General features: G+C 44.8%; 1 long non-coding RNA gene across 1 annotated transcript in view; it reads right to left on the bottom strand.

Moving 5' to 3' along the window:
* LOC117072563 overlaps positions 1–15,368 on the bottom strand; it is an 88,365-nt gene that overhangs the window by 44,646 nt on the left and 28,351 nt on the right. The window contains exon 2 of the long non-coding RNA XR_004432857.1: positions 7,331–7,434. This is a non-coding gene — a long non-coding RNA (uncharacterized LOC117072563). The remainder of the gene's footprint in view (positions 1–7,330; positions 7,435–15,368) is intronic.

Below are 15,368 nucleotides of genomic sequence, written 5' to 3'. Positions count from 1 at the left end.
GCGGGCGCCTGTAGTCCCGGCTACTCAGGAGGCTGAGGCAAGAGAATGGCATAAACCCGGGAGGCGGAGCTTGCAGTGAGCTGAGATCCGGCCACTGCACTCCAGCCTGGGTGACAGAGCGAGACTCCGTCTCAAAAAAAAAAAAAAAAAGAAGCACTTTCCCAATGTCACACAAAGGATTAATATCTGTAACATACAAAGAACTCTTGGGAATTTACAAGAAAAGATAAACACCCTAGTATAAAAATGGAGCCAACCATACATGCATAGACAATTCATATAAGAGCAAATCTACATGGCTGTAAATGTATGAAAAGATGCTCACATTGGCTGCTAGTCAGAGATATGCAAATTAAAGTCACAGTGAGCTATCACTTTACACCCCTCAAAGTGGAAAACACCAGAAAGGGTGACAGCACCTAATGCTAAGGGAAGGCATCACCTCTAACATGAGAAAAGCAATCCAGTAACGTTTACCACAAAATTAATTTATTTATTTGTTTATTTATTTATTTTGAGATAGAGTCTCGCTCTGTCACCCAGGCTGGAGTGCAGTGGTGCAATCTCGGCTCACTGCAACCTCCACCTCCCAGGTTCAAGTAATTCCCCTACCTCAGCCTCCCACATAACTACGATTACAGGCGTGTGCCACCACGCCCAGCTAATTTTTTGTGTTTTTAGTAGAGATGGGGTTTCACCATATTGGCCAGGCTGGTCGCAAAGTCCTGGCTTCAAGTGATCTGCCTGCCTCGGCCTCCCAAAGTGTGGGGATTACAGGAGTGAGCCACTATGACCGGCCTATTGCAAAATTTAAAATCAGGTATCTGGTGATCAAGATTTCTACTGTGAAAATCTATGCCAGATAAATGGAAGCAGCAATCAGTCAACTGTAGCCTTCTTCGTATGACAGAAAGCTGGACCTAGAATGGATGTCCAGAAATGCAAGGAGTGCTGAATAAATGACAGTTTATCTACACCACAGAATAGTATGCAACCATTAAAAAGAGAAGATCAGACCAGGCATGGGGGGTTATGCCCATAATCTCAACACTTTGTGAGGTTGAGACGGGAGGATCACTTGAGGCCAGGAGTTTGAGACTAGCTTGGGCAACACAGCAAAACTCCATTTCCGGCCGGGCGCGGTGGCTCAAGCCTGTAATCCCAGCACTTTGGGAGGCCGAGACGGGCGGATCACGAGGTCAGGAGATCGAGACCATCCTGGCTAACACGGTGAAACCCCGTCTCTACTAAAATATACAAAAAATTAGCCGGGCGAGATGGCGGGCGCCTGTAGTCCCAGCTACTCGGGAGGCTGAGGCGAGAGAATGGCGTAAACCCGGGAGGCGGAGCTTGCAGTGAGCTGAGATCCGGCCACTGCACTCCAGCCTGGGCGACAGAGCGAGACTCCGTCTCAAAAAAAAAAAAAAAAACTCCATTTCCATAGAAAAAAAAAAAAAAGTTAAAAACTAGCCAGGCTCAGTGGTGCATGCCTGTAGTCCCAGCTACTCAGAAGGCTGAGGTAGGAGGATTGCTTGCGTCCAGGAGGTCAAAGCTGCAGTAAGCCATGATCATCCCACTGCACTCCAGCCTGGGCAAGAGAGAAAGAACTGTCTCTGAAAATAATAGAGAAAAGATCAGAGTCATAGCAGATGACTTAAAGCAGTGTTTCTGAATCTTTTCTTCATAGTCACCCCCTCCATGAAATTTTAATCCCACAGATACACTGCACATCTGTTTATTTCCTCAAATAGAATTGAGCCTTGAGAGACCACAGGCCATTATAAAACTTCTTTCACCTCCCAAGAAACAACTATCATAACCTTGGGATCAATGTTGCCCCCATTGAGAAAGCATAGTTTAGAGGATTTTCACAAGTCTCTATAGAGTGAGACTGAAAATCACTTACAAAAAGATATCATTGGCCAGGTGCAGTGGTTCATGCCCGTAATTCCAGCACTTTGGGAGGCCAAGGCAGATGGATCACAAGGTCAGGAGTTTGAGACCAGACTGACCAACATGGTGAAACCCCATCTCTACTAAAAATACAAATATTAGCCAGGCATAGTGGTGCATGCCTGTAGTTATAGCTACTCAGGGGGCCCAGGCAGGAGAATCACTTGAACCCGGGAGACAGAGGTTGCAGTGAGCCAAGGTCACACCACTACACTCCAGCCTGGGTGACTGAGAGAAACTCCATCTCAAAAATAAATAAAGAAAGAAATAAATAAGTTATTATTTGTAAAATAATGATTTGAAAAGCCTGTAGAAGTTTGTGTGTAAATCATCTGTACAAAATTAGATAAATACAGACCCTTGGAAGACCACATATGGGTTAGTAAGGTCAGGGTTGTAAGAATTAAAGAGGAATGAAACATGAAAGGTGGCTCGCCAATCAAGACAGGTTTATTTTAGAGAAAACAAACCTGAGAGGAGCTTTTGGTTGAGTTAGGTCAGAGGCACACTTTCTTACAGACTAAGAGTTTTTAAGGATTCAAGGCATGAGAGTTTATCAGTGGCTTGGATTGCTTCTGTGTCTCTTTTTATGCTTATTTTGGGAGGGAGAGTTGTGTGTTTGTTTCCATACATTTTCCTGCAGCTGCAGGCATACCCCCCAAGTCTGCTTTTAGCTTCCCTATCTTAGTGCACCTGAAGGGAAAGGAATGGGCTTAGTAAGACCCACTATTTCACTGGGGCCCACTGTATGAGGGTACAGTTTGGCTGTTACCCAACAGACTTCCCCCCACCCTCCTCTGTGCCTGAACTGTCTTATCTGCATTTTACTGTGTGCTTTTTCTGGCTGCTTGTAGTTAGAAGAGAAGTGATTTCCTTGAAATGCATGCAGCTACATTCTTTTTTATTATTTCATTTTACTTTAAGTTCTGGGATACATGTGCAGAATGTGCAGGTTTGTTACATAGGTATGCATGTGCTATGGTGATTTGCTGCACCTATCAACCCATTATCTAGGTTTTATGCCCCTCATGCATTAGGTATCTGTCCTAACGCTCTCTCTCCCCTTGCCGCCCACCCCGCAACAGGCCCTGGTGTGTAATGTTACCCTCATTGTGTCCATGTGTTCTCATTTCAGCCTTGAACATTCTTTAGAGAAACTGCACATGTAGCTAACTTAAAGTCACCTGTGGTCTAGCTGTATCTATATCTCTCTGAAAAGAAAGAGGAAAGAAACACAAAAGGTGGCTCACCAGTTAAGGCGCATTTATTTTAGAGAAAACAAACCTGAGAGGAGCTTCTGGCCGAGTTAGGTCAGAGGTACACTTTCTTAGTCTACTCTTTCCTAAATAGCCTACTCTTCGGTAGTCTACTCTTTCCAGAACTCCATGCCTTTATGCACCCTGTTTCCTTGCCTTCGAGTCTGTGATGGTTGAACTGTGTCCTGCAAAGTGCATATGTGGAAGACCTACGAATGACTTAGTTTGGAGAAAGAGTCTTTGCAGAGGTAATCAAGATAAAATGAGGTCAGTAGGCTGTATCCCAGTCCAATATGACTAATGTGCTTATAAAAAGGTGAAATTTGGACACAGAGACAGTTACAAATTCAGGAAAAATGATGTGAAGACAGAGGGAGGACCCCTAGTGAAGACTGAAGCTCTGCTACCACAAGCCAGGGAAGGAATTAACTGCAGCCAGGAGAGATCCCTGGACCACCATATCCCTCCAGCCTGGTGCCTTCAGAGGGAGCATAGCCCTGCCACCATGCTTGATCTTAGAATTCTAGATGCCAGAACTATGAAACGATTAATTACTCTCTCTCTCTCTTTTTTTTTTTTTTTTTCCAAAGACAAAGTCACACTCTGTTGCACAGGCTGGAGTGCAGTGGTGCAATCATGGCTCACTGCAGCCTTGAACTTCTGGACCCAAGTGATCCTCCTGTCTCAGCTTCCTGAGTAGCTAGGACTATAGGCACACACCATCATGCCCAGCTAATTTTTTGTTGTTGTTGTTTTGTTTGTGTTTTTGAGATGGAGCCTCACTCTGTCACCCAGGCTGGAGTGTAGTGGTGCAATCTCAGCTCACTGCAACCTCCATCTCCCAGATTCAAGCAATTCTTCTGCCTCAGCCTCTCAAGTAGCTAAGATTACGGGCATGTGTCACCACGTCTGGCTAATTTTTCTGTTTTTAGCAGAGCAGAGACAGGGTTTCACCATGTTGGTCAGGCTGCCCTCAAACTCCTGACCTTAGGTGATCCACCTGCCCTGGCCTCCCAAAGTGAGCCAACATGCCTGGCGTGAGCCAACATGCCTGGCCTCATGCCCAGCTAATTAAAAAAATTTTTTTTTGTAGAGGTGGTATCTCACAATGTTGCCCAGGCTGGTCTCAAACTCCTAGGCTCAAGGGATCCTCACACCTCGATTTCCCAAACTGATGGGCTTCCAGGCATCAGCCACCATGCCCAACCATGAGACAATACATTTCTGTTGTTTAAGCCACTAGTTTGTGATACTTTATTACATCCCTATGAAACGAATACCTTTTCCTTCTTATCTGGCTGGCAAACACCTATGCATCCTACAAGACCTATGTAAAATTTCATAACCTCGCAAAGACTTCCTGATACGGTTTTGCACTGTGTCCCCACCCAAATCTCATCTCGAATTGTAATCCCCAGGTGTTGAGGGAACGAACGACTGGTGGGAGGCGATTAGATCATGGTGGTGGTTCCCCCATGCTGTTCTCATAATAGTGAGTGAATTCTCACAAGATCTGGTGGTTTAAAAGTTCTCTCTCTCCTGCCACCACGCAAGAAATACCTTACTGTCCCCTTCATCTTCTGCCATGATTGTCACCTCACCAACCATGTTGAACTGTGAGTTAATTAAATCTCTTTCCTTTATAAATTACCCAGTCTCTGATATGGCTTTACAGCAGTGTGAGAACAGGCTAACATGCTTCCCAAATTAATCACCTCGTCATCTTCTGTGTTTGGATATTTTGCTCATGCCCAGACTCCAATACTGACATCTCTGATTTATTCCTTTCATTTTATCCCTTTTCTACCAGTTCTTGACCCCCTTGAAGGCAAGGACCACATCTGACTTGCCTTCACATCCTCCATACCCTCAGCACTGAGCACAAAGTAAGTGGTTCGTGAATATTTGCTAAATGAATGAAAAATCAAATCTAAAATAGACCTTCCAACTTCATCACCTCAAAGTAGGAGGAGTCAACAGCAACCGCGGGAGGCTCTGTGGACAATAACTTTTCTGTCTTGGCAAAGCTCTTCAATGCTAACAAATTGACTTAATAGTGAAAATGTCTTTAATGGGGGCAATATGGCAAAAAGTAATTAACTCTCTAATTGAAATCTAGAACTCAGAAAGTAATTAATGGAAGGCCAAATTGTCCTTCACAGCAAGAGTGCTGGAATAAGCCAGCCGGCAGTGGCTCTGCAGCAGGGCTGGAGGAAGGTGTCCTCTGAGCAACCCACATCACATCAGAGGGCAGGGCACGCACATCCGGACAATGAATGTTCCCCTTAATCAACGCAGAGATGCCATCAACCGGGGCTGGCACGTGCCACTTTGCTCTTTAAGAAGGAACTTTTTTTTTAATAGGCGGAAATTTCCATCACGGTTTTCTGCTGGTGCTCGGGACTTACAGGAAGGGGGAGGAACTCCTCTTTCTGAGTCAACGAGCATGACGCAAGTGCCCGGCTAGTCAAGAATCACAGAGTCTTGGAATTCTGGCAACATTCCATCATCTTGAGGCCCCGGAGTCCCACCCGACTGCAGGATTTTTCCCTGGCTTCTCACTGGCTGAAGGCTGTATGGAGGGTGTGCCTCCCCCTCGAGTCTCTGCAACCTCTCCTCCTTGCATAGAAGGAAGTAATTGTTAAGTGGGTGATCAGTGATAACATATTGCCTGGCAGCAGATGGCATCTATATTTAGAGGCCCTTCTGAGGAAGGATTAATGCCATTAAGAACACATCACAAGCCAAGAAAATGAGAATCAAGTGTTTCAAATAACTCCTGAAAATAAAAATTTTTTAAAAGCACCTCCATTTGCTCCCTGTTATGAGCTTCATTGTGACACCCCCCTGACCCCGGGCCAAAAATAATTCATATGTTGGAGTCCTAACTCCAACATAAGGAGGAGGGAGTAAGATTTTTCTGGCACTGGGAACATGATGGACAAGGGTCAAGGTGGGAGAGCAATGGGGCCCTTGGGGAGCAGAGACAGACGATGTCCTGGAAATGGGAGGTGTCTGCAGTCCTTTAGAGGGATAAGAGACCACATATTGGGTACAGTGTATACTGCTCGGGTGACGGGTGCACCAAAATCTCAGAAATCACCACTGAAGAACTTATCCATGTAGCCAAAAACCACCTGTTTTCCAAAAACTATTGAAATTAAAAGAAAAAAATGTGACTGTATGTGGAGATCGGGTCTTTAAAGAGATGATGAAGGTAGAAGGAGGTCATGGGGTGGGTACAAATCTAATCTGGCTGGTGTCCTTATGAGAAGAGATTAGAACAGAGACACACATAACAGGTGACCGTGGGAAGACACAGAGAGAAGATGGCCATTGACAAACCAAGGAGAGGACTTAGGGGAAACCAATCCTACTGACACCTTGACATTAACCTTGACCTTGACATTGAACGCTCCAGAAGTGTGAGAAAACCAGTGTCTGTTGTTTAAGCAGCCCAGTCTGTCGTACTTTGTTATGACAGCCGGAGCACACTAATACATCCCCCTGCTCAGAGGACAAGATACAGTCACCTTAGCAAGGTACACATCGCCCCTGGCCAGCTGACCCCACTTACACTCTCAGATCCCCTTCCCACTGTCAATCCTCTCCTCCAGACATGTGACCCCAAACACACCATGAGCTTTCATGCCACAGGACCTCAGTACATGACCGTCTCTCCATAGGGATCACTCTCTTCACCCTCATAGTCCTCTTGGAAGGTCCTGTTCACTTTCCAGGCTCAATTTAAATGCCTCATCCTCAGAAAGGATATCCCCAAACCTCTCACCCCTCCCCACACTAGAATTCTTGTTCAGTGTTCCCCTTACATTCTCTTGTTACTTCCCATCTAGCCGGAAGTCCTTGGGGGTCCAGACTGTGTCTTTCTCAGCTTTGAAGTCCCACATGTAACAGTCACTCAAGAAAGTTCCGTGGAATGAGGGAATTAACACGATGTCTTACAAGAGTCATGCAGTGAGAAAGAGGAATCCGCCAAGTGGCCAAGCAGTCTCCACTGCCCGAAGAAGCCCCGTAGATGTAACAAACAGAACTGCTGATGTGGAAGTGAAGAAAAAGGTCTGGGCTCACAATTAAGAATCCTGTGTTCTAGTCCTACTTACTTCTGGTGCTGATTCAGCACGTGACGTTGATTAAGTCACCAGGTGACATTGATTAAGTCACCTACTCTCTCTCCGACTGAAGTTGGACCAGTTCATCTTTAGTTCTGAAATAAACAAAAACAAAACTGAGTTTGTGACTCCATAGCATTGGACACAATAAAGTAAAAAGACCTTTTGCTCTTCCACCCATATATTTATTCATGCATTAACGTATCACACATTTCTCAAGCACCTATAACTTGCCAGGAGAGTGAGAGGCTGCTTCCAGAGGAAGCAACATTTGAGCAGGATCTTGCAGAGGACTTGGAAATGAGAAAATAGCATTTCCATAGCAATTGAATTTCCCAACTTCAAAGAATCCTTCCAACTCTTACAAATGTTATGCTGTGCCATTCCAGAAACAGAAAAGTACTTCTGTTAAGCATGAGTAGGTGGAAGGAGGAGGGAGTAAGATTTTTCTGGCACTGGGAACATGATGGACAAGGGTCAAGGTGGGAGAGCAATGGGGCCCTTGGGGAGCAGAGACAGACGACGTCCTGGAAATGGGAGGTGTTTGCAGTGGATGAAGAAGACGACACACTTTGGTTGTGGATGCACTTGGAAGAAGGTTTTGTTCACCCGGCGTCTCTTCCGAATTCAGTAGCAATAAGAAGCCCACAAGTGTCAAGATAAAGCAACTTCATCTTGAATAGCAGCTGGGTAAAATAAGGCTGAACCCTACTCAGCTGCATTCCCAGACCATTAAGGCCTTTGAAGTCACAGGATAGCATAGGAGGTCAGCACAAGATACAGGTCATAAAGACCTTACCGATAAAATAGCTTGCAGTAAAGAAACTGGCTAAAACTCACCAAAACCAAGATGGCGACGAGAGTGACCTCTGGTCGTCCTCACCGCTACACTCCCACTGGCACCATGACAGTTTACAAATGCTATGGCAATGTCAGGAAGTTACCCTATATGGTCTAAAAGAGGGAGGCATGAATAATCCACCCGTTGTTTAGCATATCATCAAGAAATAACCATAAAAATGGGCAACCAGCAGCCCTTGGGGCTGCTCTGTCTATGGAGTAGCCAGTCGTCATTTCTTTCCTTTCTGAATAAACTTGCTTTCACTTTACTCTATGGACTCGCCCTGAATTCTTTCTTGCATGAGATCCAAGAACCCTCTCTTGGGGTCCTGATCTGGACCCCTTTCAGGTAAGACACAAGGGTGTGTCTGAGAAGTGACTGAGCAGATTTGCACGTTAAAAAAAATACTTGTTGGCAGGTGCTTGGAAGTGGGATGGAGATGACGATACTAGAGGTGAGCACCAGTTAGGAAGCCCAGAAATGCCTCAGAGACCTATGATGAACCCTGCAACCAGCACAGGGGTGGAATGGAGAGAGGGCGGTAGAGGTTTGCCCAGGATTGCTCAGCTATCCAAGGCCCCAAGTCTCTATCCATGGCATTCCGCGCCCAGTAGAAATGATAATTTCATCAGATCCTAAATTCCCCATAGAAATGAAAGAGCTTTAAATTCAATCATCAGTTGGAATGCATCTCTTCTCATCAACGTCAATCCATTATCCCCACCGTGCAAGTGCATGCAAGCACACACGTGCACACGCGCGCACACACACACACACACACCCCCCTTTGTCTTTTCATGGGAAGCCAGCGAGTTGTGTAGCCTATTATTTAGTTTAGAGAAGATCTCTGTGGTTTAAATTGGAGGCTTCAGACAAATTGCATTTGAAATTGAAAAGGGGTGAAGTAGCCAGATGTATCATCAATTTAGGAAGATAACTAGTCTATTCGATTGCTACCAGAGCCCATTTATCCCACTGTTACTTAAAATAAAAGACCACAAGCTGGGCAACTCTAAATTTCTCAATCTGGGCCTTTGACAAGAAACTGAAGGATTCGTCTGTAGAATTCTTTATTTCTCATTAAGACCCAGGCCTTTTCTTTCCCAATGAATGAAGATGATGTGTCTGAATCACAGGCTGGACTTCATTCTCTTCCTACCCTCACAGCAGAGTCTATTTGGAAAACAGTCGGTTAATTAGGTTTAGACGGGTTGGGGAGGCTGGGCTGGGGGAGGAGGGGAGGGCTGTGACAAACTGGAATTTCTGAGAACAGTAGGTATAGAAGAGTTCTAGGAGATAGCCCTAATCTTCCTAAAAAAGGAAAATAAAATATCTAGGAATCTAAATGAAGGAAATAATGTATACAGTAGTTCATTTCCAAGACAAAGTTCCTTAAACCGGCTTAGGTCACCAAACTGCAGAAAAAACAGGATATACTAGGCCCCTGCTTGGATAGGCAAGGCCTACTTATCCCCCCACTTAGCTGCCCTCACCAAAACCAAAGTTGTTTAGTCTAAGATGAAGGTTTACTAGCCTGCAAAATAGCCCACTTTGTCTGTTCTTATCAGTCTGCCCAGCTACTAAGGTCATAAGTCAAAGACTTGAAGAGCCCATGAGCTAACTAGGATTGCAATGCATTGTGGGCTACAACAAAATGCAGCAAGATAACCCTAGAGAAAACACGTGAAGCCCCTACCCAACAGCCAATAGGTGACATCCAGGAAGATTGTAACCCCATATTACTCAGACTGTGAAGAACCAGGAGAGGGACCTGCACACTAGGGGATAAATTGCTTGTTGAAAGTGTGCTGGGTGTGCCTGCCTATCAGACACCCAATCTTGCAAGACTGTCATTAAAAGTCTCAAGTTTGCTGTTCTCCAGGGAATCTATTCTTTGGGTTTGGATGGGTGAATTTGTTTCTCACATTAAGAAAGCACTGGACTCTTGGAGCTCCTTGAGCCAAGGACAGCCTCTTAATGTCCTTTAATATCTGTAAAAACATCTTAGAATCTGTCAAACAGTATACAGTATTATAAGGTATGCTGTACTATTATGAAAATTTAGGAAGGGACCCCTCAGAATGATGGGGCCTGAATTTTGCCCAAAAACTGAATAAAAAGGGACTCCCCTCTCCGAAATGTCACCATTTAAACTTCTACTTCTATACAACCTGAATTTCAGATCTCCCCATATGTAAGATGTTGGAGTCTGAACTGTAGACTCACGCAACACCAGAATCCTGGCACCAACACTTAGGCACTGCATGACCTTGGCCAGGGGAAGCACCTTTCTGAGACATGAGTTCCTCCTTTGTTAATTGCAGTAATAACGGCATCTCCATCCTCACACTGTTGTTTTGATAATTAAATGAGATGGTGAATGCAAAACGTTGAACATAAGTCCTACATAAAACCATATATATATGCTCAACAAATCATAGCTATTACTGTCATAGCTATCTCTTTTTATTAAATTTGGAAAAACCAATTCAGAATCTCACCCTAGTCTCTTAAAAAAAAAAAAAAAAAAAGCTGGAGATAGTCCTGCTTTCAGTTCTAAGTGTTTAAAAATATTTCAAATGAAAGGCAGACGGGTTGGAAAGGGGGAGGGAAGACTGTGGTATCTGGGAAGGGAAGACATCACAGATGGGCCATCAGGAACTTCACAGAGTGTCACATCCAGAGGTACCTGCCAGCTCACCCAGGGATGAAGCTTCTATGAGGACCAGATGCTACTAATTGGCGAGGAATCCTGTGGCTGCCACCCAAAGAAGGGAACGAATTCTTTGTCACCACATGGTTGTTTTTCCTTTCCAAGCGGAATGTGTTAACTCTTTCAAATAGTAGTACCAGCTTCAGTCTCCAAAAATACATGTCTACATTTAAGAAATTCTTAAGAAAGATATTGAGGCATTTGTTTCGTTGGCTCTGATTCTCTGCCCAATGGGCAATGCTTGGTTCTATCTGGTCATTGTGTCTCTGGGCCAGCAAGAGCCATGGATGGGGCCAGGCATGATGGCTCATGCCTGTAATCCCAGCACTTCGGAAGGCTGAGGCAGGAGGATCACTTGAACCCAGGAGTGTGAGACCAGCCTGGGCAACATGGTGAGACCCTGTCTCTACAAAAAAATACAGAAATTAGCTGGGTGTGGTGGCACATACTTGTAGTCTCAGCTACTCAAGAGACTGAGGTGGGAGGATCGCTTGAGCCAGGGAGGTTGAGGCTGCAGTGAGCCAAGATCACGCCTCTGCACTCCAGCCTGGGTGACAGAGTGAGGCCCTGTCTCACAAAAAACATAATAAAGCACCATAAATCATACCCTATGATAGGACTTCACTTAAAGTGTTCTCATATGGGACTCAGAAGTTCACTGCCTCCACACTCTGCGCACTCTTACTCTTTTACCATTTCTTTCTAGGTCTCTCTCTTCCTTCCAAATCGTCTTTCAAAGACAATAACTGATCTTCACCTTCTGCTGGGTGCTCTCAGAGCCTAGCAAAGACCTTGATCCATGGTAGAGCTTTGCTCAACAAGTAGACCCATGATGACTCAGGCTCCAAATACATGCTCAGCATCTTCTGTTCTCTCAATTCCCAGGCCTCAGATTAGCACCATCTGCCCCCATCTCCTCAAATTCCTCTCCATTCTCTTGAAGCCATCATAGGCTCCCACACATCCACATCCTCTTACATGTTTTTCTTTCCGTCTAGAGTCCTCTCCAGGATTGCGCCAGACCCCATAAAAGGAGGCGATTTAGAGCAGGGACTGTCAAAACTCTATCCTGTGACTACGGCCCACTGCCTGCTTTTGTAAATAACATTTTACTGGAATATATCGATGTCCATTTGTTTATGCATTGCAATGGCGGCTTTGGCACTATTATGACAGGGTTGAGGAGTTACTGCAAAGATTTGATAGCTTGCCAAGCATAAAACATTCTCTTCCTGGCCCTTTGCAAAAAAAGTTACTAACCTCTGTTTTACAGGCAAAAGCACAGCCTGAAGAAAGAGACAGATCTCAATTTGTGTTGTTTTGTTGGCTTTTGTTTTGTTTTTATTTTTATTTTTTATTGATACATAATATTTGTACATATTTGTGGGGCGTGTATAGTATTTTTTCACAAGCATAGAATGTGTGATGATCAAGTTAGCGTATTTATGATATCTATAACCTCAAGTATTTATCATTTCTATGTGTTGGGAATATTTCCAGTCCTCTCTTCTAGCTATTTTGAAATATACAGTGCATTGTGGTTAACGATAACCACCCGACTCTGCTATTGAACATTAACACTTATTCCTGATCAGCTGCAGTGGCTCACGCCTGTAATCTCAGCACTTTGGGAGGCTGAGGCGGGCGGATCACAACGTCAGGAGTTTGAGACCACCATGGCCAACATGGTGAAACCCCGTCTCTACTAAAAATACAAAAAATTAGCTGGGCGTGGTGGCGGGCGCCTGTAGTCCCAGCTGCCCGGGAGGCTGAGGCAGGAGAATGGTGTGAACTTGGGAGGCGGAGCTTGCAAGACTCCGTCTCAAAAAAAAAAAAAAAAAAATACAAAAATTAGCCGGGCATGGTGGCAGGTGCCTGTAGTCCCAGCTACTTGGGAGGCTGAGGGGGGAGAATCACTTGAACCCAGGAGGCAGAGGTTGCAGTGAGCCGACATAGCGCCACTGCACTGCAGCCTGGGTGACAGAGCAAGACTCCGTCTCAAAAAAAAAAAAAATACAAAAATTAGCCGGGCATGGTGGCTACTTGGGAGGCTGAGGGGGGAGAATCACTTGAACCCAGGAGGCAGAGGTTGCAGTGAGCCGACATAGCGCCACTGCACTCCAGCCTGGGTGACAGAGTGAGACTTCTTCTCAAAAAAAAAAAAAAAAACACACATTCCTTCTACCTAACTGTATTTTTGTACCCATTAATGAGCCTCTCATTCACTACCTCCCACCCTTCCCAGCCTCTGGTAACTGTCATTCTACACTCTATTGTCCTGAGATCAAAGTTTTTAGCTCCCACATATGAGTGAGAACATGCAGCATTTGTCTTTCTGCGCCTGGCTTATTTCACTTAACAGAATGACCTCCAGTTCCATCCATGCTGAATTCTGGCTCTACAATGATCATTAAGTAGCCATGGGAAAGTTTCCTCACTCCTCTGAACTGCTGTGGGGGTTTCCTCTCCAAAAAGGAGATACTAAAACCTATTTTAGACAAGGTGATTGTAAAGGCAGAATCAAATATACGAAAAACATCCTAGAGGCCAGGTGTGGTGGTTTATGCTCGTAATACCAGTGCTTTGGGAGATCAAGGCAGGAGAAGCATTTGAGCTCAGGAGTTTGAGACCAATCTGGACACGTAGCCAGGCCCTTTCTCTTAAAAACATTTTTAAATTTAGCCAGGTGTGGTGGTATCTACCTATAGCCCCAGCTATTTAAAAGGCTGAGGCGGGTGGATCGCTTGAGCCCAGGATTTTGAGGCTGCAGTGAGCTAGGTTCGTGCCTCTACACTTCAGCCTGGACAACAGAGTGAGAACCTGCCTCTAAAATTAAAAATAAAGAAAAATATCCTAGTGCCCGTAGCCTGCAAATAGGATAAATGCTCAACAAATATTTTCTTTTCTCTTCTTTTTTCTCTGTCCTCTTCTTTATTCACTTTCCTTTTTTGCCTCCAAGTTTCTTGGAAATCCACGAGCATTAGGCTATATTACAGGACCCAGTTCTTCCCACTTCCTTATTTTTATCCACTGTCTTTGCCATGTAATTTTGCATGTCCCCTCAGGAAAATGGCAGAGCACACTTCCCTGTCCCTTGACTTTGGGTTTGACCACGTGACTTGCTTTGGCTCAACAGAATGAGGTGGAAGTGGTAGGGTCCCACGTGCAAGCCTAGGCTTTAAGAGGTCTCAGAAATTCCCACGTACCCTCCTGTGTCTTTGTCATCGCCATGAGAGCACAATGTAGACCAGCCTGCTGGTCCGTAAAGCATACACACCTTACTTGAATCCAGCCTCTATCAGTCAGTCCCCAACCACCCCCAGGGAGACTAGTGGAGTCCAGCCAAGATCAGTCCATTTCAGCCAACCCCAGGCAGATCCACAGGTCTATGAGAATAAATGTTTGATTTAACAAGAGGCTCTGGGTGGCCTGTTACTCAGCAATTCTGTGTCAAAAACTAGCTGGTACACATCACTCATTCTTCAAGATACAACTCAAGTACCACTTCATTTGGGTTAAAATCCAAGCTTTCCCACTTTCTAGCTATGTTGCTTTGGGCAAGTGAATTAGCCTCAGTTTACTACTCTCCAAAATGGAGATAATAACACCATCATTACTGTTCTGAGACTTAGGGAAGATGACCATGGTAGATATTCAATAACTGTTTATTTCCAGCCAGGCTCAGTGGCTGTGGTCTGCAATCCCAGCACTTCGGGAGGCTGAGGCAGGTGGATCACTTGAGATCACGAGTTTCAGAACAGCTTGGCCAACATGGCAAAACACTGTCTCTAATTAAAAACATAAAAATTAGCCAGACGTGGTGGCCCACCCCTATAATTCCAGCTATTGGGGAGACTGATGCAGAAGAATCACTTGAACCCAGGAGACGGAGGTTGCAGTGAGCCAAGATCGCACCATTGCACTCCAGCCTGGGCGACAGAGCAAGACTCTGTCTCAATTTAATAATTAATAATAATAATAACTGTTTATTTCCTTTTCCTCATATGCCAGGAAACCTTTCCAGAAATGCTGGGAGAGAAGCGGTCACCTCTTTGTACACAATATTTCTTGCTGCCCTCTGTGCATAACACAGAGTCTGCCAGGTCTGCTCCTGTCACTAGTCTGTGCAGGGATTCCCAAAAAGCGGTATCCATCAGAATCACCTGGACACAATTTTAAGCACACCAGTGAACAATCTTTGCTCCAGTCCTGTTAAATATTTTTGTTTGTGAATAGATCGATAGATAATTAGATGGATATGTTACCAGAAAGGGGTCCTGATCCAGGCTCCAAGAGAGGGTTCTTGGATCTCCCACAAGAAATAACTCAGGGTGAGTCCACAGTGCAAAGCAAAGCAAAAGTGGTGCAAGAACAAAGAGCTACTCCAGACAAAGTAGGGCGTTTTCCCAAAAGTAGGAGGAGGAACACGTCCACCCTAGGTAAAATATTCGTTTATATATAGGATAAACATAGAT

The sequence above is a fragment of the Trachypithecus francoisi genome, unplaced genomic scaffold (genome assembly GCF_009764315.1).
Source record: "Trachypithecus francoisi isolate TF-2019V2 unplaced genomic scaffold, Tfra_2.0 Lachesis_group4, whole genome shotgun sequence".
Lineage (NCBI taxonomy): Eukaryota > Metazoa > Chordata > Mammalia > Primates > Cercopithecidae > Trachypithecus > Trachypithecus francoisi.
Note: the sequence above shows the minus strand (reverse complement) of the source record. Positions and strands in the feature narration are given on the sequence as shown.